Genomic DNA, 22337 nt, shown 5'->3' on the forward strand with positions numbered 1-22337 from the left:
GGGACTGGGAGGAGCCCCGGCAGCGGGAGGCTCGCCTGGGTTGGGCTTCGGCGGAGGCGCGGCGCAGGAAGAGGAGGGGAGCGGCCGCCGCCGCCGCCGCCGCCGCTTTGGCGGGCTTCCTTCTGGGAGAGACGCCGAGGGGGAGGAAGGGTTCGCGCGGCCCGCGCTTTCCGGGCCCAGAGACGCGCGCGCAAGTGAGGCGGTGCGCTGAGCTCGCTTAAAAGGCTCTTCGCCCCCCGTGACCTGTATTAAGCATTAAGCAGCGAAGGCCTTTCCGTTTACATTTTGGTCGGTGGCGGGGGTGTGGGGGGGGGCTTCCTTTCTATATCCTTCTTCCCTCAGCCCTCACTTCTAAAAGGAGACGTGGCGGGGCTTAAACCACGAATCATGCTACCTGATCCGGAGCTTGTGGTGGTTACCTGTTGCTGGAGGGGGGGGGGGAATTCTGCGCATGCTCCCCACCACCAAAGAAAACTCGCTCCCGTTTCTTACTGCTTCGTGTATTCCAGAGTACAGCTGTAATTGGCGCGGAGAGAAACTCGAGGAGGAGAACACCCCCCCCCCTTTTACCTCAGTTTCCCCTTCAGGCTCATTCAGTGTGCGGCTTTTAAAGTGCTGCCCCTTCCCAAGGACTTCCTTTGGCATCCCCCTCCCCCTTTTGACTTGACAGAAATAAGGGGGCAGAAATAATGCTATGCTGTATAACTACGTTAATGGCGTTTTGGCAGTTTGAGGTTCTTTTTCGTCAACATTTCCTTCACTTTGGCTGAACAGGTCGGCTCAGCATGCACATTCAAATATTAAAGCCTTGCTTGGTTCTTGCAACCCCTTGCCAGCCCCCCCCCCCCAGATGAGGTAGTAATCCCCACCTACGCACCAGCGATGTGGGAGCTAAACCAACCAATCTACTCTTCCAAGTGGGGGTTCGCGTCCCGCCGGCTCACTTGGACAGGAGCAAGCATCTGTTACTCAGGGTAAGTCAAAAGCAATCAGGTGTGATATTAGCCGGCTTGCTGTGCGGTATGAACAGAAGAGCTCCATGTTCATGGGGAAATGGAACATTTGGGTAGACCTGCTGGGCACATTGTTCTCGAAGTTGATGTGAAAGCTAAATCTGCAGGTAATGCTGCTCTACAGACTCTCCCATTACCTCAGCACAATGCCTTCTGCCCACCCACCCCACTTCCCGGCCTGCTAACTCCTTTTGAAAGGCTTGCCGATCTGACACATTGTGGTTCTTAGGTGTGGAATTTGCACAGCAGCTGTCATTCGCTCCTCTCAATCAATATGTTAGACAAGAACATGAAAAGAGAACACAATGGTCAAAGAGAGAGAGAAATCATACGTGCAGCCAGCCAGCAGCCACTCCACTGAATGGTGCAAAACATGTAATTTGAATGTCCTGGACCAGGGATCGACAGGTTTCAAGCTTGTCTGATATGTTTTGTTTTGTTCTAGAACTCCAGGATCTATCAGCCAGAGCCAAGTGCAAAAGACATAGATTTAGAATTAAAAACAAACAACTGAGTGCCTCTAAACCTTACAGATTTGTTTACAGAACCAAAATTGAACCAAGGCAACATGATAGACGTGGCGTGGAGAAAGTTGATAAAGAAAAGAAATATGTCTCATAACATTAGAACTCATGGGCATCCAGTGAAATTGAAAGTTGGGAGATTCAGGACAGACAAGAGCACATACAGGCAACAACCATTTTACACTTGTTCAGCAGGCATGCATCGCTGCAACCCAGAAGTGGCCGGGAAAGGGGGCAGGACGAGGTGGGCTTCCACCCTCTCCACCAATATGCGGGGGTTGCCTGTAGTTGAACTTTAGAATTCACTCTGACTAAAGGCAGTGGTGGGTGGCCACCAAGTTGGGCGATTTTAAAAGAGGATTAAAGTTCATGGAGGTTAGCAGTGGCTCCCAACCCTAAAGGCTGTGTTCCATCTCTGCTGTTGGAAGCAGTATGCTTCTGAATACAGCTGCTGGAAACTGCAGGAGGCAAGAGTGCTCTTTCGCTTGGTGCTGCTTATGGGTTTTCCATAGGTGTCTGGGCGAGAAGCAAAGCTACAGGGAACCAGGCAGAGGGCCTTCTCGGTAGTGGCGCCCGCCCTGTGGAACACCCTTCCAGCAGATGTCAAAGCGATAAACAACTACTTGACATTCAGAAGACATCTTAAGGCAACCCTGTTCAGGGAAGTTTTTAACGTGTGATATTTTACTGTATTTTTGGTTTCTATGGAAGCCGCCCAGAGTAGCTGGGGAGGCCCAGCCAGATGGGCGGGGTATAAATAAATTAGTAGTAGTAGTAGTAGTAGTAGTAGTACTTAATTCATTCCGGAGGCCCGTTCTTAACCTGAAACTGTTCTTAACCTGAAGCACCACTTTAGCTAATGGGGCCTCCGTGCCACCGGAGCACAATTTCTGTTCTCATCCTGAAGCAAAGTTCTTAACCCAAGGTAATATTTCTGGGTTAGTGGAGACTGTAACCTGAAGCGTATGTAACCTGAGGAGTATGTAGCCCGAGGTACCACTAGCACCAAATAGTAACATATCCAACCTTGTCAGGGAACAACCACAATTTTGAACTTTTGCCTAATGTTGCTCTTCACCACTACCACCATTAAAGCCCTATGCTGCTTGTGTTTGCTGCTAAGGAGCGTGCGTCTTACTATTGGTTGTTCTGGAAAACTTTCCAAGACATCTCTCTAATTCCACTGACTCTGTTCATTGTACAGAGCAGTAAATAATGGGTAGGGCAATAAATGCTGACAGAGTTGGTCCTTAATTCTGAAGAGGCCAGATTTTACAGCACCTTGGGCTAAGTTGGCAGTGATCCAGAAGTCCAAAGCTTGCTCCTTGTTGACATATAAATGCACATAGTCATTAGACTTTATTTTACAGTATACTGGGTTGTGTTGACAACTGCAGGAGACAGGGTTGCTAGATATTCTGTACACCTGAGCAGAATACATACTGAGCTAAATTGAAGAATGCAAAATAAATAAATAAAATAAAAATCTTTCTCTTTACATGGAGCTTTGTTTTACTGACTGGTTGCTCTTTGTAGTGCAGAGTATACTTTCATGTTTTATTGCACATAGATTAAATGTTTCTTCTGAAAAAAATTAACAATCAGACTGAAATCCTCTTTATGTCGTACCTGTTTGCTTATCCAAAGCAATTAAAAGGGAAAGGGCAGCTTTTGACAATGCAGGCAGCTGAATAATTTAATTAGTCAATATATAATTGCTCTGAGCAGAAGCACATGCAAGCTAGATCCCCCTACAAGCCCATCAAACTGTCTATATGATACTGACCCGCATAAAAGGATTATGCTGCTGAGAGATACGTAATTACTTGCATTGTGCTTAGGGTTTCTTCATGGGGTGTGTATTGAAGTTGCTTATTGTCTAAGTCTAGTAACAATAGAATTGTGTCATTTATCTGCTCTGTCCTTGACTGTTTTAGGGCAGTCTCCAGTTGTTGTTTTTAGAATCTTTATAGACCACATTTTAAAAACTCAGTCAGGCAATAGTTTTAGGATCAACCAAAATGTCACAAAATAGTAAGCAAGTTTTAAAAATTCTCCAGAACTCACCATCAGGTTGGAGATTAAAACAATCCAGCCTGATGGGGAGTTCTGTAGAACCCGAAAGCTTGCTCACTATTTTGTAGTTTACTTTGCTTGGCCCTAAAAAGAAACACTTAACAATGGGTTCTTCTTTTTCTAATAGAGTAACATGGCTTTCTTTACTTTTTGTGTTTTCTAAAATAATACAGGCATAACCTGTACATTATATTTCATTTTAATGTACTACTGTAGATCTACTGTTATGATCATAGGATTTTAAGGGAACTTCTTCTAGTCCAGTCCTCTGTTCTAAAGTAAACACATATATACCACATGTTAACATTCTGGTCTACAAATTAACCCAGGGTGCAATGCATCGCAGAGAGACCCACCATTTTTAATGGTTTAGTAAAACAATCCAGAGTGAGGTGTTCAACATGATATATGAGAAGACAATTAATCCACCTTGATGCCTAGATAATCTGATCCAACAGAAAATTCCTATGGTGATGAGAGGCAGCATAAAGAAAGAAAAACCCATTCACTAAGGCTACAGTCCTATACAGATGTGGATTTAAGCCCTGCTGACATTGAGACTTCTGAGTGGACTAATATATTACTGTAAATTACCAAATAACTGACCATTTAATGAAAGATGGCCATGCCAAATATCTGCATCTCTGATCATGCAAAGTGCAGGGGAGAATCCTTTTAAATAGACCCTAGCTGAAGAACCAAATTATGTGCTTTTCAAGACTCAGGTTAATTTTTCTGGAGGTGATCTTTGTCCAAACTTTTGAAAAGCAAAGTGGGTCTGCATGAACTTTCTGTCTCCATAGGGCATGGGGAGAAGGCTGATCTGGGTCACAGAGGAGAGAAGTTACCAGTGGGTGATGCCCACTGTATTCACTCAAAAATTCAAATGTCCCCACGTGCACAAGAAGATCAACAACTTCTGCAATAAATAGTATTGCTCAGCATGATACCTTAGGGCAGTGTTTCTCAACCTTGGGCCGCCAGCTGTTTTGGGGACTACATCTCCCATCATCCCTGATCACTGGCCCTGCTAGCTATGGATGATGGGAGTTGTAGTCCAAAAACAGCTGGAGGCCCAAGGTTGAGAAACGCCTTGAGGCATGGGTAGGCAAACTAAGGTCCGTGGGCAGGATCCGGCCCAATCACCTTCTCAATCTAGCCTGCGGACGGTCCAGGAATCAGCGTGTTTTTACATGAGTAGAATTTGTCCTTTTATTTAAAAGGCATCTCTGGGTTATTTGTGGGGCCTTCCTGGTGTTCTTACATGAGTAGAATGTGTGCATTTATTTAAAATGTAAGATTGTCCGCAGAATCCGTTTCTCACTATGGTGACCTGAGGTGAGGCCATTTTGGCAGTAACCCTAAGCTTGTAAACTCCTTTTCATGGGAGAGCTCCGCTACTTTCTCCCTGGTTTTTAAATTGTTAGTTAATGTCAAAACCCAAGCAAACAGTTTCACAAAATTAAACAATTAGACATAGTTTTAGGTTGAGCTGACCCTTCTTCCATAACGCAGTTTGTGGTTATTGCCGCAGGTGGTAGGTACACCTAGGGATGTGGGAGGAAATTGATTCACTTTGCAATTCAATGTGAACCTACCTAATTCACACTTTCTGAAATGACACATAAACTGGAAACACAGCCATCCCAATACATTCACACTTATTTGAATTTTTCAGTGAAGTTATCCATCCAAGTAATGTGTACAGAAATGCATATGCTAGGGTAGAGTGTGCATATAAATGTATATATTAAAATAATGCACAAAAACACATTATATTATGAAAACTGCTTTGCAAAAGTATGTCAATGAGGCAAAATTGCATACAATATATATATATATATATATATATATATATATATATATATATATATATATGCAGGTTTTGGTGTCCTCGGGTGTCTTCCCGTGTAAAAGTTGGGGTGTCTAGGCGACGTTTCGACGAGGTCTCACTCGTCATCTTCAGGCTGGTGCTTTCGGCTTCTTGTTACTGGAACAGAGCAGGATCTCAGTGTTTGAGTTCCTATAAATACTGTAGAGGGGGTGTGGTGTATAGCCTCCAATGTTCTGGGCAGAGAGGAAGTTCCCAGGCTAGTGTGCCTTTTCTTCTTTTGTTCCTTAATTACTTGAGAGATATCTTGAGTGATTTCTTGAGTGATATCCTGAGTACCACTTAGGTGGGTCATTAGGTGTGGATTAGTTGTTAAAGTCTTTGTGTCTTGACCTCTTGAACTTTGTGAAGAGTTTTCCTGAGAAGATGGCTGTACTGTACTTAGTTGTGCTCTGGCTTGGCTTCGTGTATAGGGGCGAGCTGTGGTTTTGTGGCTTGTGTCAGCCAGATCTGTGTAGGGATTGCAGGGGGGTGCAGCATCCGGAGGTGCCACCATGGATTGGCTACTGGATGGTGTCTGTAATTCATCTGTGGAGAGGGTCTGGGTTTGGGTCTGGTGTGGTTGATTGGTGTTGGCGTTCTGTGTGCCTCTGGATCTGGTGTCAGTTTTTGTGGGGAGGGCTAATTTCCAGATGTCTGGCAAGCGGGATGTGTCGTCACGCTTGTTCATGTTGTGAGGGTGTTTCTCTATCTCGATGGCTTCCATGATTATTCTCTTGTGGTGATGTTCCGTGTTAAAGAGCAATTTGGAATCTGCAAAATTAATTTCGTGTCCTGTTTCTTTCATGTGTTGGAAAAGAGAGGAAGTTTTTTCTTCTTTTTTGACGGCATTCTTGTGTTCTGCGATACGTGCATTTATTCGTCTGTTTGTTTGTCCAATGTACGTGGCTGGGCAGACTTTGCAGGGTATTTCATAGATCCCTTGGTTTTCCAACTGGATTTTATCCTTGGGGTTTCTGAGGATATTGGCTATTTTTTGGTTGGTGCAAAAGGCTGTTTTGATATTGTGTTTATGGAGGATTTTGCTAATTTTATCTGTAGTGCCCTTGATATAAGGAAGGAGGGCCATGCCAGAGCACAACTAAGTACAGTACAGCCATCTTCTCAGGAAAACTCTTCACAAAGTTCAAGAGGTCAAGACACAAAGACTTTAACAACTAATCCACACCTAATGACCCACCTAAGTGGTACTCAGGATATCACTCAAGAAATCACTCAAGATATCTCTCAAGTAATTAAGGAACAAAAGAAGAAAAGGCACACTAGCCTGGGAACTTCCTCTCTGCCCAGAACATTGGAGGCTATACACCACACCCCCTCTACAGTATTTATAGGAACTCAAACACTGAGATCCTGCTCTGTTCCAGTAACAAGAAGCCGAAAGCACCAGCCTGAAGATGACGAGTGAGACCTCGTCGAAACGTCGCCTAGACACCCCAACTTTTACACGGGAAGACACCCGAGGACACCAAAACCTGCATATATATATATGTATATATATATATTTTAGGAGAAATTTGCATTAGCAGGCTGGTTGATTTTTTGTGAGGACTTTTTAAAAATTTCCAAGTGTGTGGAGAAGTGTGGAGAACTGAATTTGAGATTGAAAAAAATGAGAAATTGAGAAGCAAAGTGGTACATCCTCCACCCCCTACTTACACCCCTGATAGTCTGTTTTTCTTAGATACAGAGGACGCTATCCCATCACTAGTGTTCAAGGAAAATTCAGCTGCCAATCTTCATTTGTATATGGAACAGGGAAGGCTACTTTGTCCTTTGCCTCAGGCAACAAAATGTCTTGGGCAGCCTTGTCTTCAGCAAACCATACTTGAGCTTTGGATATGTTTTTTGCTGTTCATATTTGTTGTACTAAACATCTTTTCGTGATTGCTTTAATTTGTATTCTTAGAATTAAATTGTATAACCTTTAGGGCCAAAAGGAAAAGTTAAAATATTACAATAAATATTTTTTGGTCACCATACCGAACCACAATCCCACTGTCGACAAAGCCCATATGCTGCCAAATTTCTCTTGATTTCACATGCAGAAATATGACAAAACAAGCCCTTTCACTAATAATATGGAATGGTTAGATTTTTCTGTTTCTATTTTTGTTCTAGCCAAAAACAAGGAGGAAGAGAGAAGCCTTTATAAGCCACATTACTATTGTGGTAATACTGTCTGCTCTGTGGGCCAAACACAAAAGGCTCAGGAGTTGTAAATGGCTCATAAAACTGAAGTTCACTGTGGCCACATATATAAGCAGTGGGGGGAAAGCTGAGAAGAATGCTCCCAAAGGACTGTACCCAGCTACTGAGCTTCTCTGCTGTTATTTTTACCCTGAACTAAAAATGTGCAAGGTGCTTTAAAGGAAATGTAATCATTGGCCAAAAAAATAAAATAACATAATGTTCTTTAACAGCAGAAGGATGGGATTGTTTTCCAAAACAGTTGTAATCTAGAAAAGAGCAATAGTATTTGACAGCCAGATAGTGCTCTGGAGGCCATAATCAACCATCACTATACTTCATTCAGGTACCACAAGTGTGAAATATATTGTACATTAAAAGGAGGAAAAGCCAGTGCTCAGAGAAAAGGTTGTCAGGTTACCGTATACCCTGAAAATCATCCATATATCTTTTAAATCTCATGATGCAGCAAGAGTCAAGGCTAGGTTTTCCCACATGTTTCCTTCCCATGTCTTAGTCAGTGTGTTTAATCCACATGTTTTTCCCCACTTCAGATATCAGAAGAGTGATCAGGGCTGGAAACTTGCGGAAGAGGTTAATCCTTTCCCCATGCACAATGCTCCTATTGAAAATCTGCCCCCTGCCCCACCTAATTTATTTTCCATTTTCTTTCTGAATCATCTTGTTACTTTTGCTAACTGGCCTTTCTAGGGAAATTAATTTGAATTTATCCATCTTAAACTCCCTGAACTGGGTAGGTGAGGACAGAGATTTCAGTTAGGAGACAGGAGAATGATACGTAGTTATTTCATGTATAATTGCACAATTACCTTTTTAATTGCTTCCTTGCTACAACTCATTGAAATGTGAGCAGCAAGAAGCACCTGATTATTATCTACCCTTTGTTTCACAGCTTTATGTAACTTGAAAAAATGGTCAGACTGATTTCAGAAATTTACTGGGAAGATGCTTTGGGTTGATGTTTTTTAAAAAAATCTTTTAAATTAAATTGCATTTCAGGCTAAGGATTGTGCAAAACTCAGAGAATTAAGGTGGTGGGCTTGTTGTGTGGCTATGAGAGGAATTCAGTGTTGCACTATTACGATCGTTCCATCAACACAAGCATTTCTGCAGGCCACACAGAACAATTTCACCTCCCTCTCCCACTGTGGTTTTTCCTGAACCTCCCAAGCATATTTGGGAAGGTGCAGGGGGAGGAGAGGGAGGGAGGGCAGTTGCTCTCAGGACTCATTGGATTGGCTCATTGGACTCTCACAGGACTCATTGCACCCACCAGTGCAGCTATGTAGTTGAATGCAACCCTATATGCATAAGGTACAGAAGTGCCAGTAAAATAAGGAAGGTATTCTAAGAGTTTTATCTTCTGTCTTGGTGAAAGGGCCAGCCTGTGTCCTGGCAACCGAATGATATGAAAAGAGATCTCTGATAATGGCCCAGTGATCTTTGAGGTGTGTGGACACTATGCCGCAGTACTGAGAAGTCTGCAGGACATTCTGACTTAGGTGTCAACTGGTATTTGTGCTTTATCGAAAACGTTCAAAGCATCTTGCTTGGCCATAATTTTATATGGTTGTGAGTCATGGATTATAACCAGAGCAATTTCCAAGAGATTAAATGGCTTTACAGCCAGCTGCTGTGATGTGATCTAGGTCCAGGGAGACTGTGTATAAAGTTACCAATTTTAAGTGTAACAGGAAAAGTCTGCCAGTGTCCTTTCAAAATAGCACAGTTCAGAGACCAACTAGTGTCACTAGGCCACTGGTCAGGAGGAGTCGCAAAGTTTATCTCTACCCTTCGCCTACCAACTGCTGAGTGTGTGACACAGAAAAGAGAGCCAATGGAAAGCAGCTGAGCAGGAGACACCCCAAATGCTGTGTAAACTCAGCGGCTCTGGTTTCAGATTTCAGATGCCTCTGGTACTTGTAAAGTAGATGTTGTAACAACAGAGATGACATGTGGTGAAAGGCAGAAATGTTTAGGTGCCTATCCAAAATTACAACATCCTCTTTTGCCCTTATCCATACTTGTCCAAACTTTTATATATTATCATTATTGCTGAAATTACCAGTTACAAAATCCATTCGCCCCCCAACACACTTTGTTGTCTGAATACCAGTTTCTCTAAAAAATTGCATTCCCTTACCATCATAGTGTTTTCACTTATGCATATTTGCAGCTGAGTTTCTGGTGCTGGGGAGTGCCTACTATTGACCAGGGAAATTTAAGTAGATGCCACTGTCGCATTCTACAGTCTGTTCTGTGTATAATTAAGTGTCAGGAGCCAGAATCAGGAGTAGGTCAGCAATAACAACACCAGTGTCAGTGTCACCAGTGTCAGAGAAACCAAAACAGTGCAGGCCTAGTGATCCCAGCAACTCTTCCCAGTAGGTCTTGCCCCAATGAGGCAGTTGCAAGGACAGAAGATCCCTGCCTTTCTACTGCTCTCTAAGGCGCCACCCCCAGTTCTTTCCTCAGCAGGTTAAGGCTCCATCGCCTTGTATCTCGTTGCTTTGTCCTTTTCATTTCTCTCTGTGTTGGAAGACCGGGGGAAGGGGAGCTGTTCACAGTAGGAGAGGGAGACTTTCTGGATTCTGCCCCCCCCCCCCCGGCGCTCCTTTCCAGCTTCCTTGGCTACCTCTGAGCCTGGACTGCTCTCTGCCTCAGCCTCTTCCTGCCTCTTCAACTTCCGACTCCTCCCGGCCTGCTTCCTCTTCTCCCTCTGACCATGCATCGTCGTCCCACCACCAATCCCCTGGATCTGAACCTTTTCCCCTTGGAGGTTCCCCACCTGGTACCTCCAATTACTCCTTTGCATGCAGCCAGTCCATGACATCAAGTGGCATATCGCTGATTCATTAGTGGCATATCGCTGATTCATTAGATGTTAGAAATCTGTCAATATTTGGGGCACATATTCCACATATTCTGGCAGAACATCAGTTGATTTCACAAGGGATTTCTCTAGCCCCCATTCTTCTCCAACTACCCATGGGCAGAATGGTGAGTGGCATGGAGATGTGCACATTCAAATTAGTGGATGAGTTTTGCATATACAGTATTCTAGGTCTACCAGATTGGCCTGTGAGGGGCAGATTGTGCTCACTGGCAAAAATTGCCCCTTTCTCCATTCTATATAAACTGCATCAGAACTGGAAACTTAAACTTTGCAGAATACTTTTATTTCAGGTAATGCCACAATGCGATTTACAGGGGGAAACTAACACAGGGAAGGAGGCCGTAGCTCAGTGGTGCTGATAGAGCATCTGTTTTGCATGCAAAAAACCCCACGTTCAGATCCCAGCATCTCCAGGCAGGGTTGGGAGACTTCTTGTCTAAAATCATGGAAAGCTGTTGCCAGTCGGTATAGATCTTTCCCTACCTTTTAACACAAACCAGAGAATGTTGATGATCATATTTTGGTTTTTGGATTTTGACTTTTCAGGCAATCATGAATTTTGAACATTCACTGTCAACACATATAAGCAAGAGTTCATTTTATTGCATTTAGATGTAGTTTTTTTCTGATTGCTGATGAGCTGTTTCCAGTAGCTTATAGGCAGCAGGTATAGCTGTGCTAGTAAATTGTATAAAATATACAATGGGCTCTTGAAGTATACATTCCCAGCCAAAGGCCAGATCAATAATGCATATTTAATCTGGAGTTTGGGTATTTGTAGTAGAGCCAAGTGAAGGAAATGGTACAAGGGGCAAGTAATGACAATGCAGGGTGGCTAGGCTCACTGCTATCTCCTTTTAACTTGCAAGGCCTCAGTGCTGATATCAGGGGAATCAGACACTGTCTGGTTCTTTTCCATGATTTGTTTCGCTCTGTGCATTGTCCCAGGGCCAAAGAGGCCATAAAAGTATTTAGCTCCTTGCTATGTATTTCTTTAAATCTGAGATGAAATCAGGAGGCTTATGTTACCTCTAATTAGGGGGAGACTCGTGGCTTCATTGCAGGAGTTTGCTGTGTCCTTGTCTGACTCTGAGGCACTGACCCTTCTCTTTCATTCCTATTTCTATCTCTCACCTAATCCCCCTCTAAAGTGATTTGTTCCTTTGAAGGAGATCTAGGTAGATAGAGCTAGAAAGCTATTTACTTTTTAAGTGACCAGACATAGCTGCATCCCATAATACCTTGCCACACATTTCATTCAGTCTCTCACCCTCCAAATGAACTCTGCTTACTCTGCTGCACTGTACCACTGCAGGCTATTACACTCAGCTTACGTTGTCTGTCATATTGTATTGATGTCACTGTGTTGTACTGCTAAATGTGCTGCCTTGCTGTATTTGATCCTGCTGCCTGTCCTCTTTTCTCCCGGCACTGGTCCTTGGCTTCTCATGCAATCAGTTTACTTCACCCACCATCTGAGCTTAGTGGCTAATATAATATAATGCTCTTTTGGCATTGTCTGTGTGCATGCTATCTTTTACAGATTTCTTGCTCTTAGGTACTTTGCATTTGTCTCCATCACAGAGTTGGCAGCTCCTATTCTCTTTTTCCTGAGAGTAGTGCTGGGTACAATAAATGATTCAAGTGGGGACATTTTTTGGCAGAAACAGAAATGTGATTATCAATATAATGCTCCCAGGGCTATCTACATGAATTACTATTACCCAAGAACAGTAGTTTCCCAGGAGCCAAATCCAGCCAACCAGTAACTGGACCAAACAAATCATATGAACTTAGGAAGCTGCATTTATACTGAGTCAAGCTATTGGTTCTTTGGTAGAAGGCCATAGTTCAGCAGCACAGCATCTGCTTTGCATGCAGAAGGTCCCTGGTGTTCAATTCCCAGATAGGACTGGGAATGTTCCCTGCCTGAAACCCTGGAGAGCCACTGCCAGTCCATGGAGGCAATACAGAACTACCTGGACCAATAGTCTGACTTGGTATTCCTATCTAGTCCTGTTCTTGTCCCCTGCCTAACAACAACTCTCCAAGGTCTTTCTAAGCTTTGCTATCTGAGACTTTATTTTGAGATGCCAGATATTGAGCTTGGAATGCAAAACATTATTATTTTTTTTTAAAAAAAAAACTGCTGCACTGTGGCCTGCCCTGGGAAACCTTTCTACTATAATTCCCAGCCAGCTAGGACTTGATCTATGAAAATGAAGAATGCAGTCTTTGTCCAAACCACAATCTGTGAATGAGACCAAACTAATCATTCGTGGGGGAAATGCAGAGATTGTTTGAACCAGATTGGAAGTATGTCTTATAATTTCCCCAAGGAAAAAAATCCCCCCAAAAGTAGCGTATTTTTTGCTCTATAAGACTCACTTTTTCCCTCCTAAAAAGTAAGGGGAAATGTGTGTGCGTCTTATGGAGCGAATGCAGGATGCGCAGCTATCCCAGAAGCCAGAACAGCAAGAGGGGTTGCTGCTTTCACTGCACAGCGATCCCTCTTGCTGTTCTGGCTTCTGAGATTCAGAATTTTTTTTTTCTTGTTTTCCTCCTCCAAAAACTAGGTGCGTCTTATGGTCTGGTGCGTCTTATAGAGCGAAAAATACGGTAACTCCATGGCCTCTATCACCAACAGACTGGTCGAATCAGAAGGTCACTTAGCAATCTTTAGGCCAGGGATCCAGTATTGGATGGGATCCACATTCTCATTTCATTTTGCTTTGTAGTTTTCCATAGCTCTTTTCCCCATCCATCTGTCTTTCTGATTCCTATCCTCTTCCTGTATGCTCTTCTTGGGCTTTCTATAATTGGATGTGAAATGGTTGTGTGGCATTTAAGGCAGGATACTGAGGCAAACTGATGAGCTTGGGGGAGATTCAAAGGCAGCGTTTTTTGGATTTATTTTTCTAATGTAACTAAACGTGATTTGAGTTTGAAGAGGGTATTACTGGGATCACTGTGAAGTAAAATCAATGTTGGTAGAGGGCAACTTCAACGGGTTGAGTGAATTCAAGACAGAATGTATTTAAAGGCCTATTGTGACTGATGCAGGGCAAAGAGAAGTTGTACCTGAGACATCCACTGAGTTTTCAGTGCCCCATTTTCTGTGTTCATTGCATGCAAGGCCTAAGTTCCTCTTGAAAAAAGTGTGTAGTAAATTGAAGCTTTTGAGAGGAGTGCCTTGTCTTTAATGATATGCCTTGTCTTTAATGATATGCATTATTGGCATTATTTTACAACCACGTAGTAGTGTGTGGTTGTTTTTCAACAAAATCCATTTGAATTAACTCTGTACTCATGACCTGGACATATGCAGTGCTGCTGTTAAAATAAAATGGTGGAAGCAAAGTAAGGGGGCAGTGGCAGCTGTCCATGAGTGCCACTAGGGCAACAAGCTACTCTGCTGCATGACTATTTGCACTTAAGAACATAAGAAGAGACCGCTGGATCAAGCCCATTATCCATCTAGTCCAGCATCCTTTTCTCACAATGTCCAACCATATGCCTGTGGGAAACCCATAAGCAGATTGAAGCACAAGAACACTATCTCTTCCTTTGGTTTCCAGCTCCAGAGATAAACACTCAAATTGGAATTTACCATCTCACCTCTCTATACATTGCTACTCATATTAGGGAGTTTTGCTATTATTTTCCTAATGTAAATATTGTCTGCTCTTTTGAAATGATCACACGTAGCACTAAAACCATTCACAGAATGCCAAAGTCAACAGGACACCGTATCGCTTAATGCCATTATGTTCAAAACCTCCTTAGATCAGACTTCAAAACTTTATTATTCCATGCCGGGATGTTGGTTTCATGATTCATATATAAATTGTTCAGCACCAAGATCCCTGTTGAGCGCTCTACAAACATTAACTAACAAGAGTAATGCAAATATAATTCCTCTCCTTTTCTGCATGCTTAGCTTTGCATTCTCAGTGCAGGTGTCCACAGCAGGGAATGGGTCATGCATATATCTATTTGGAGAATATACCAAGTATATATAAACAGTGTTCTGTCATGCTCAAATAACAGCTCTCTGGGTCACGCTGAGAAATTCTGAGGTGTTTCTTCTCCCCCACCCCATTTCAACAGAGCAAGTGTGGTATTTGCTGATGTGGACTATCACTTGGGGATACAGACTGAAATCACTAAAGCAGGGGTAGGCAACCTGAGGCCCGGGGGCCGGATGCGGCCCAATCGCCTTCTCAATCCGGCCCGCAGACAATCCAGGTATCAGTGTGTTTTTACATGAGTAGAATGTGTGCTTTTATTTAAAATGCATCTCTGGGTTGTTTGTGGGGCATAGAAATTCTTTCTTTCTCTTTTTCCAAAATATAGTCCGGCCCACCACATGGTCTGAAGGATGGTGGACCAGCTCACGGCTGAAAAATATTGCTGACCCCTGCACTAAAGGATTAGAAATGAGCTTGTTTTTCACATTTTTCTGAATGGGCTTTTGTCAGCCATGTTCCAACCATGTCTGTGTTGCAGTGTATTAAGTGGTGGAGATACTAGTGAAGATCCTGACAATGATTGTCTGAGCTGCCATAGGATGGGAGGACTGTTGTGATCCAGTGGAGATGTGGGGCAGGCAGAAGGACCAATGAAAAGAAGGGTAAAAAGGAGAAGCCAAGGAAACTGGGACTTAAAGGTATGGGCTGGAGAAGACAAAAGGCTGAGGGTGGTGAGTGATGTGGAGTAGTCCAGAGAAATGACATGAAAAGGGTAGAAGGCCCGAAGGAGGAGAGGAGAGTAGGAAAAAGAGAAAGAAAGAGACAGCAGAGAACTAGCATGCCCTGAAGCTGCAAAGCTGAAATAACCAAACAAATATTTGGCTGTTGGCCTCTAGTTATAAGAATAATCAGAGGGCTTCTTTGTAACCATGTTGTATTACAGCTATATCAGTTTGCTTCCAATCCCGTCTCTGTGTGCACTGACATCCGTGAGGGATGCCTTGATGCTCTCGTCTTTGATGTTATTTCTATCCACATGCATTAAGATTCCAAGGTGCACCCCATATGCAAACAGACTGCCCTGAGGCTATAACATTACTCTGTAAAGTCTGCTTTCTTCACAAGGGCTTTTTGTTTGTTTGTTTTGTAATCCTGAAGTGCATAGGAGTATTTTCCCTCTGAAGAATGATGGCTTTATTATATATGTTACAGTGGTGTCCAAACTTTTTTCAAAGAGGGCCAGATTTGATGAAGTGAAGGGCCGTGAGGGCCACCCAAAGGGCCACCCAAAGTTGTTGAGCTTTTTTCGGAATTTACCCCTGAAAATGAACTGCCACAGGGGCTGGATTAAACTGACCTGCAGGCCAGATTAGGCCCCTGAAACAGACTTTGGACATGCCTAGGTGGAACATGAGGAATAGGATGGCTTAGTATTTAAGGAGCTCACGTAGGTTCAATAGTCCACATCCCTACCTCAAAAGTAACATTTCCTGGATTAGGACTATGAATTGGTTCTATTGTCAGGAATCATGGGAATGTTCAGAGGCTGTGCTGAATGCAAATAGCATAGGGTAGCTGTATCCATCACAGCTCAGTTTTTGGGATCAGCTGGTGGGGCAAGTGTACAAGACTAGGTGGAACTTTGACCAGATCCAACAATATTTTTTCATGTTTTTATCAAAATCTCATCTTTCACATCCACCTAATTTCAGTACATCCGAAGATTCTGCAGAAGAACCACGTTGACATGGTGTTTCAGCCTATGGTGGTCTTGTACAGAGGTGTCAACTTGAATAAATATGGGGGGGGGGCATTTGAATGACAAGTCCATCAACTTTGGCTCAGCCCCCTCAAATATTTTGTAGGGGGGTGAAGGAGCTTCAGCCCCTAGGAGTTGGCTCCTATGGTATTGTTCTAGAAATGATCTTCCAAAAATCCCAGTGAGTGCTGCTTCACCAAATCAGGAACATGAAAAGCAGGAATTAACTATCATATGGACACAGTTTGAGCCATGAGTTCATTTTCTGCTGCAGAAAGACAGGAACAATAAATGATTTAACCATAATATAAATGCTTAAGCACTGTATAGTGGTACCTTGGGTTACAGACGCTTTAGGTTACAGACACTCCAGGTTACAGACTCCGCTAACCCAGAAGTAGTACCTCGGGTTAAGAACTTTGCTTCAGGATGAGAACAGAAATCACGTAGCAGCGGCACGGCAGCAGCAGGAGGCCCCATTAGCTAAAGCAGTGCTTCAGGTTAAGAACAATTTCAGGTTAAGAATGGACCTCCAGAACGAATTAAGTTCTTAACCCGAGGTACCACTGTACTTGTGAATTAGATGATAAAGACCTTTTAGTTTGAAGTGGCTGCCCTCTTTTAACCCAGATGATGCAACCATCCTGGAAACTTATCAAGAGTTTGATATCTGCAGGTAAATTTGAATATTATACATGTCTAAATCTAATGTAATGAATAATGAATAAATCTAATGATTAATTCATCATGCTTGTTTTGTGTGTTTTTTAGTACATTTATATCCCACCTTTCCTCCAAGGAACTCCAGGTGGCAGACATTGTTTTCCCCTTTCCTATTTTATCCTCACAACAGCCCGATAACATAGGTTAGGCTGAGAGCTCTTATCTGGCCAAAGGTTACCCAGTGAGCTATGTGGCTGAGTGGGGATATGAACCGGTCTCCAACAACCTAGTCCCACGTTCTAACCACTTCAACCATATGCATAATGAGAATAAGTTGATCCTAATAAAAAGTATTATATTACTAATTCTCTGACTTCTAGATATTCATATGCAATTAACATAATAGGCATAAAAACAGCATAGGTATGTTTAGTCATATGACACATATTTTGAAATGTAATTAGCAAATTTCGCCTTAAGGTGAATTTTCTCTTAAACACAAATTATTTCACTTTACTGGGATGATCAAGAATGCCTTGTTAGTTACAAAATCAGACACACAATTATGTGACAGTCAAATGCTGTTTTCTGGATGACTTGGGTTTAAACACCTGCTTAGTCATAACCTCTGTGGCTATATCTTATTGGGCAAGCAGCGCTCCCTTCATCCATCAGCTTTCCATCTGTAAAGTGTGCATGTAAATAACCTGGATTGTTGCATGTAAATAGCCTGGATTGTTGTGGTTTTTTCAATCCAACTGGGGGACCCATGTGGAAAAGGAGGTTTCTGTAGATGATGCAAATTCACACCTAGCTGTGCATCCGTGTTGCCCCACTGAACTAACTAGATGCATCTGGGGTTTTGTGCATCCCTTTTGCTAGCGTTACTACTTGTTAGACAGAACTTGAACTAGATTTCTTTTAAAAGTGTTATAGAAATAATAGCAGTACCCATGATGTCAAGAACATAGTGAGGTAAAGACCTGCTGGACCAGGCTCAAGGGGCTACTATTAGTATACTAAAAACCCTAACAGCTTGGGACCAGTTTACTTGCAGAATCCCCTTGCCCCATGTATGCCCACTCGAGTGCTTCAATCTGTGAAACTGGCACTATTACAAGCGCCACATAATGCTCATTCCACAAACGTAAGAAATCAATCTTTTAGTGTGGCAGTACCCACGCTTTGGAACTGCTTGCCTACTGACACCAGGCAGGTGCCTTCTCTATATTCCTTTTGGCACCTGCTTAAAACATTTTTGTTGAGGCATGCCTATCCAGATCTATAGAAACGTGGGTTTTCCCCCTTTTCTTTTAGCTAGTGTTGATTTTGTAGAAATATTTTAATACTTGTTTTCAACTTTTTGTAAATAATTTTAATGTCTTATTCTACAATGTTGTAAACTGCTTTGAGGTTGTTGTTTTTACAGTCAAGCAGTATATAAATTTTGTTGAATAAAATAAAAACACACATCTCTCAATGAGAAAGTGATGTTGTTTTGGTGTCAACCTTCCTCCCTCCCAAATGCTGAGATCACTATTTTGCTTTTAACCTCTCTGTTTATCTGTGTTTTTTTATGGGATATGAATACATAAGAGCAGGTACCCTTGATCCCTTCTCAGTATACTCAGCTTGTCAGATGAGCAAGGAAAATAAGCTGAGCAGCAGTGGATTGAGTTAAAATGCCAAACTAGAGTTTAATAAGAAATCTTGAAGTTGCAATAGTTGACATTGCCACAGCTGGACACCCTCTCTTTTCCTCATTCAAATCAAGCCGTGGATTGTAGACATCTTGTATAATGCCATTGTATTAAACTGCAGGAGCTTGATGTAAAATGAAGTCTATAGCTCTCCAGGTAGGAGAGAGGTAGTTTGGATTCTTACCATAACAATTCTACTAAGAGGCGTGCGCGCTGACAATCACATAAGCAAGTCCTACCACCATCTATTGGGATTTACTGGCAAATAACCAGATTAACACTTTTACATTAATGCAAATAGCCAGTTCCACTTTGGCATGTGATTTCCCGTCCTCTGGGTGACCAGCAAAAGGTGGCCTATCCAGCAGCTCCATCTACGAGGCCTTCTGCAATCTGTCGTGTGCTCCCAAGAATTCCATCCCATTTATTTAAATGAATACACCATGCTTGGATAATTGCTTTCCAGCTCAAAGTGCTTCTTAGCAACAGCAATCACGGCAGTTTCTAGGCACCAGCTGCAGGAATGTCATTTGAATGCCATGCCTTGCCATAAGGAGCAATGACAGAGGCCAGTTTGGACACACAGGTTTATGACATTGGTCTTCCATCCTCCCCCTTCTGTCACATTAAGCATTGTACTTTATAACACAACTCCAGGTACAAGATTTGCCCCCAAGTGATTCACTCCTGGAGCCCTTTATAAATGATTACATGATCTGAATTTTCAGTCATGGATGCACTTGTACACCCAACAGATCCCATGTGATCATGCTAGCATGCAGAGTTCCCTGTTGCCATTTTGGGGGGAAAGGGGAGTGTGTATTACCATGGGAGAGATTAATACAACCACTTGATTGCTGTCTACACAGCTGTGGACAACAGTGATGTCACAGTACTGACACTCACCACAAAATAGATCCTAGCATCTCATGAAAGCTCCAAATAATAAATAATTCTAATAATTTTTGAATACTGACTTGAATCCAAGGAACTCCTACCACCAGTAGAAGTTACTTCTATACATACAAAGGGGAGTATTTCTAATACTTGCTGCTCCCCTACTTACACCCCACCATCCCCACTGCATCCTCCTGTACAACACTGCCATTCCAAAGTACACAACACCCTTTTACCTAGAAGTGGCTTTTCTGGAGGTAGAACAAGTTGGCACAGTGGCAGCAGGAAAATCCACTTATGGAACTCTGTGTTCTCTGGACTCAGAATAAATATCCACAAATTTATACACGTATTTATTAATAAATAATATTACTATAATAAATGAGTTGTGTCCAGTTGTTTAAGTGTTCAAACAATTGGTCATGCTTTGCATCCAATCCAACAATGTGGTTATGTGAGCAGATGTGCTGCTTGTGCCATGGAACTTCTCCTCAGTCTCCTCCCACATGCCCACATTCCCCCTAATCTGTCTGGAAGTTTGGGGGGAATCCCCAGCACAGATTAGGAGGGAGTGAGGAGTATATGGGAGGATGGAGGGGAGTTCTCTTGTGAAAGCAGGCGTTCTGCTCATGCAGTGACTTCACTGAATACAAAGTTTTATCATTTCAACAACCCTGCTAGGTAAGTAAGTATTACAGTATTATTCCCATATTGCAGAGAGGGACTCTGTCTCCATCTCAGAGATAGTAGCGGAAATGAGATTTGAACTTCCCTACCCACAGCATATACTCTTAGCTACTATGCGGCACCATCATCATAATTGGCATGTCCTGGGTGTTTTTTTTCTGAGGGAGGGCACAGTTGTAAATGACAAGGCACTTCGGGGATATTTGTACTGCCAGATTGTATCTTGTGAAATGATTTTCGGAAGACCATGTAACAATGGATGGTTGCAAACTTATGTTCTCACCCGAGTTGGTTTCAGGCGGTTCTGAGCAGAAGTCAAGCCTCATTCCATGGCATCTGTCCAATGCAAGCAGTGTTAAGATTGTGCTGCAGGTTTTGAAAAAAATATGTGGTGTTTCAACACAAGTGTGTGTTCCAGTGGTATATTGCCTTGTATGCCCCCCCCCCCGAAACCCTCCTACAGCTAACTCATGCAGAGTGGAATTGATGTGACTGGATAGAAGTTGCCTCCCTAAATAAAGCCACTCCTCTCCTGGTAAATGGTTTTTCTGGATTGATTTTTCTTCCTTTTGATATGTGAACTCAGCAGACAACAGAGCCTAGAGTCATCAAGGCCTTCCTCTGCTGTGTGCTGCTCCCCACCTGCTGCACATTCTTCACTTAGCACAACCCAAGTATGGATTTTTGGGCAAAAAAAAAAAAAAGTAATTCTGGACTCCTAACAGGTCTATGATGTATTATGTATCTTGCAATATAGTATTGACTGTTCCAGATCTTTCCCATTTCTTACATAGATTTTTTTTATAATTCCCTTTTCTCCACCATGCTTCAAACACAAAACCTGGTGTGTGTGTGTGTCATGTATATACACAGGCATGTGTACATCCATATCCACATCCATTACCAATCATTCACTGGGCTTTCTCCTCACTCTACAAATAATCCCAGTGTAAACAATCCTGACCTAAACCTCACCACCATGAGGTTCATTTCCACTGAACCTCCCTAGCATTCCAGTACCAGTACAGGAATGGCACGTGGGGGCCAGCAGGGGGCACACTGCTGAATCTCATAACTCTGTGCCTTTTCCTCACAGATGCTGCCTGCTCCTTCGCCCTCTCCAAGTGGGCAAACTGGCAAGAGCAAAGCTAAGGAGCCTCCACTTGCTTTATCCTCAGCCAGGCAGTCTGGTGTGGCTTTGGCCCATTAAATCAGATTGGGCAAGCAAATGGGAGTGGTGACAGTGGCAAGGAGGGGGTTCCATAGAGAACGTGCCCATGGCCTGCCCCTACACGCAAATCAAGCTAACACTGACACACAAAGCTACAGAAACTTTGAGTTGATTCCTTGTTCTCAATCTAATAGAAAACGGCTGAAACCTATCAAGATTTCAAAATTCAAAGGCCATGCCTTTGCTTCATAACTCTCTTCCGCCTCCAAAAACTCAAGTTGTAGTTGCAATTAAAATGCATAAGGCGGGGGCAGGTTGAATAACCTCTTGACTAGATATTTGTTGTTACCAGTGTCTGTGAGTTTTCTGGTTGATTAATTGTATATATGTGAGGCTACAAAACCCATTGATTACATGTGATTGTCTGCAGTTCATTAACTGGCATGCTGCCCCAGCGCTGTACAGAGAGAACAAATGAACCTTTCCATCTAACTTCTCTTTTCCTCTGTTAAGCCTTAGTAAGAGACAGGCTCTGGGCTAAGGAGCCTGTGGCCCTCCAGTTGTGCTTGGACTCCATGCCCATCAGCCTCAGCCAGCATGACCAATAGTCATGGATGATGGGAGTTGTAGTCCAGCGTTGCTTGGAGAGCCACAGATCCCCTATTCCTCTTGTAGGCTATTGGGCTCCAGGAGCTGGCTGGCTGCCAAGTGGGCCAGAATTAAGTATGTAGGAGCCAGCCAGGAGTTAAGTTAAAGAGCAACAAGCAAGGACCACAGCAGCCAGTCAGGTGTGTAGTAGTTTAAACCAGACAGCAGTTAAAAGCATCCTTACACCAGAGACAAGTGGATAGCTCAGTTGGTTAGGGTGTGGTGCTGGT

The 22337-nt window shown here is 43.0% G+C and overlaps 1 long non-coding RNA gene across 1 annotated transcript; it reads left to right on the forward strand.

Annotated features, from left to right (window-relative positions):
• Nucleotides 1–42: 42 nt before the first annotated feature.
• On the forward strand, nucleotides 43–21403 carry LOC309336469. The gene is made up of 3 exons (XR_014154039.1): nucleotides 43–974; nucleotides 15121–15280; nucleotides 21385–21403. It is a non-coding gene; the product is annotated as an uncharacterized lncRNA (long non-coding RNA).
• The last annotated feature ends 934 nt before the right edge of the window (nucleotides 21404–22337 follow it).

The sequence above is a fragment of the Podarcis erhardii genome (genome assembly GCF_964252035.2).
Source record: "Podarcis erhardii genome assembly, chromosome: 2".
Taxonomy (NCBI): domain Eukaryota; kingdom Metazoa; phylum Chordata; class Lepidosauria; order Squamata; family Lacertidae; genus Podarcis; species Podarcis erhardii.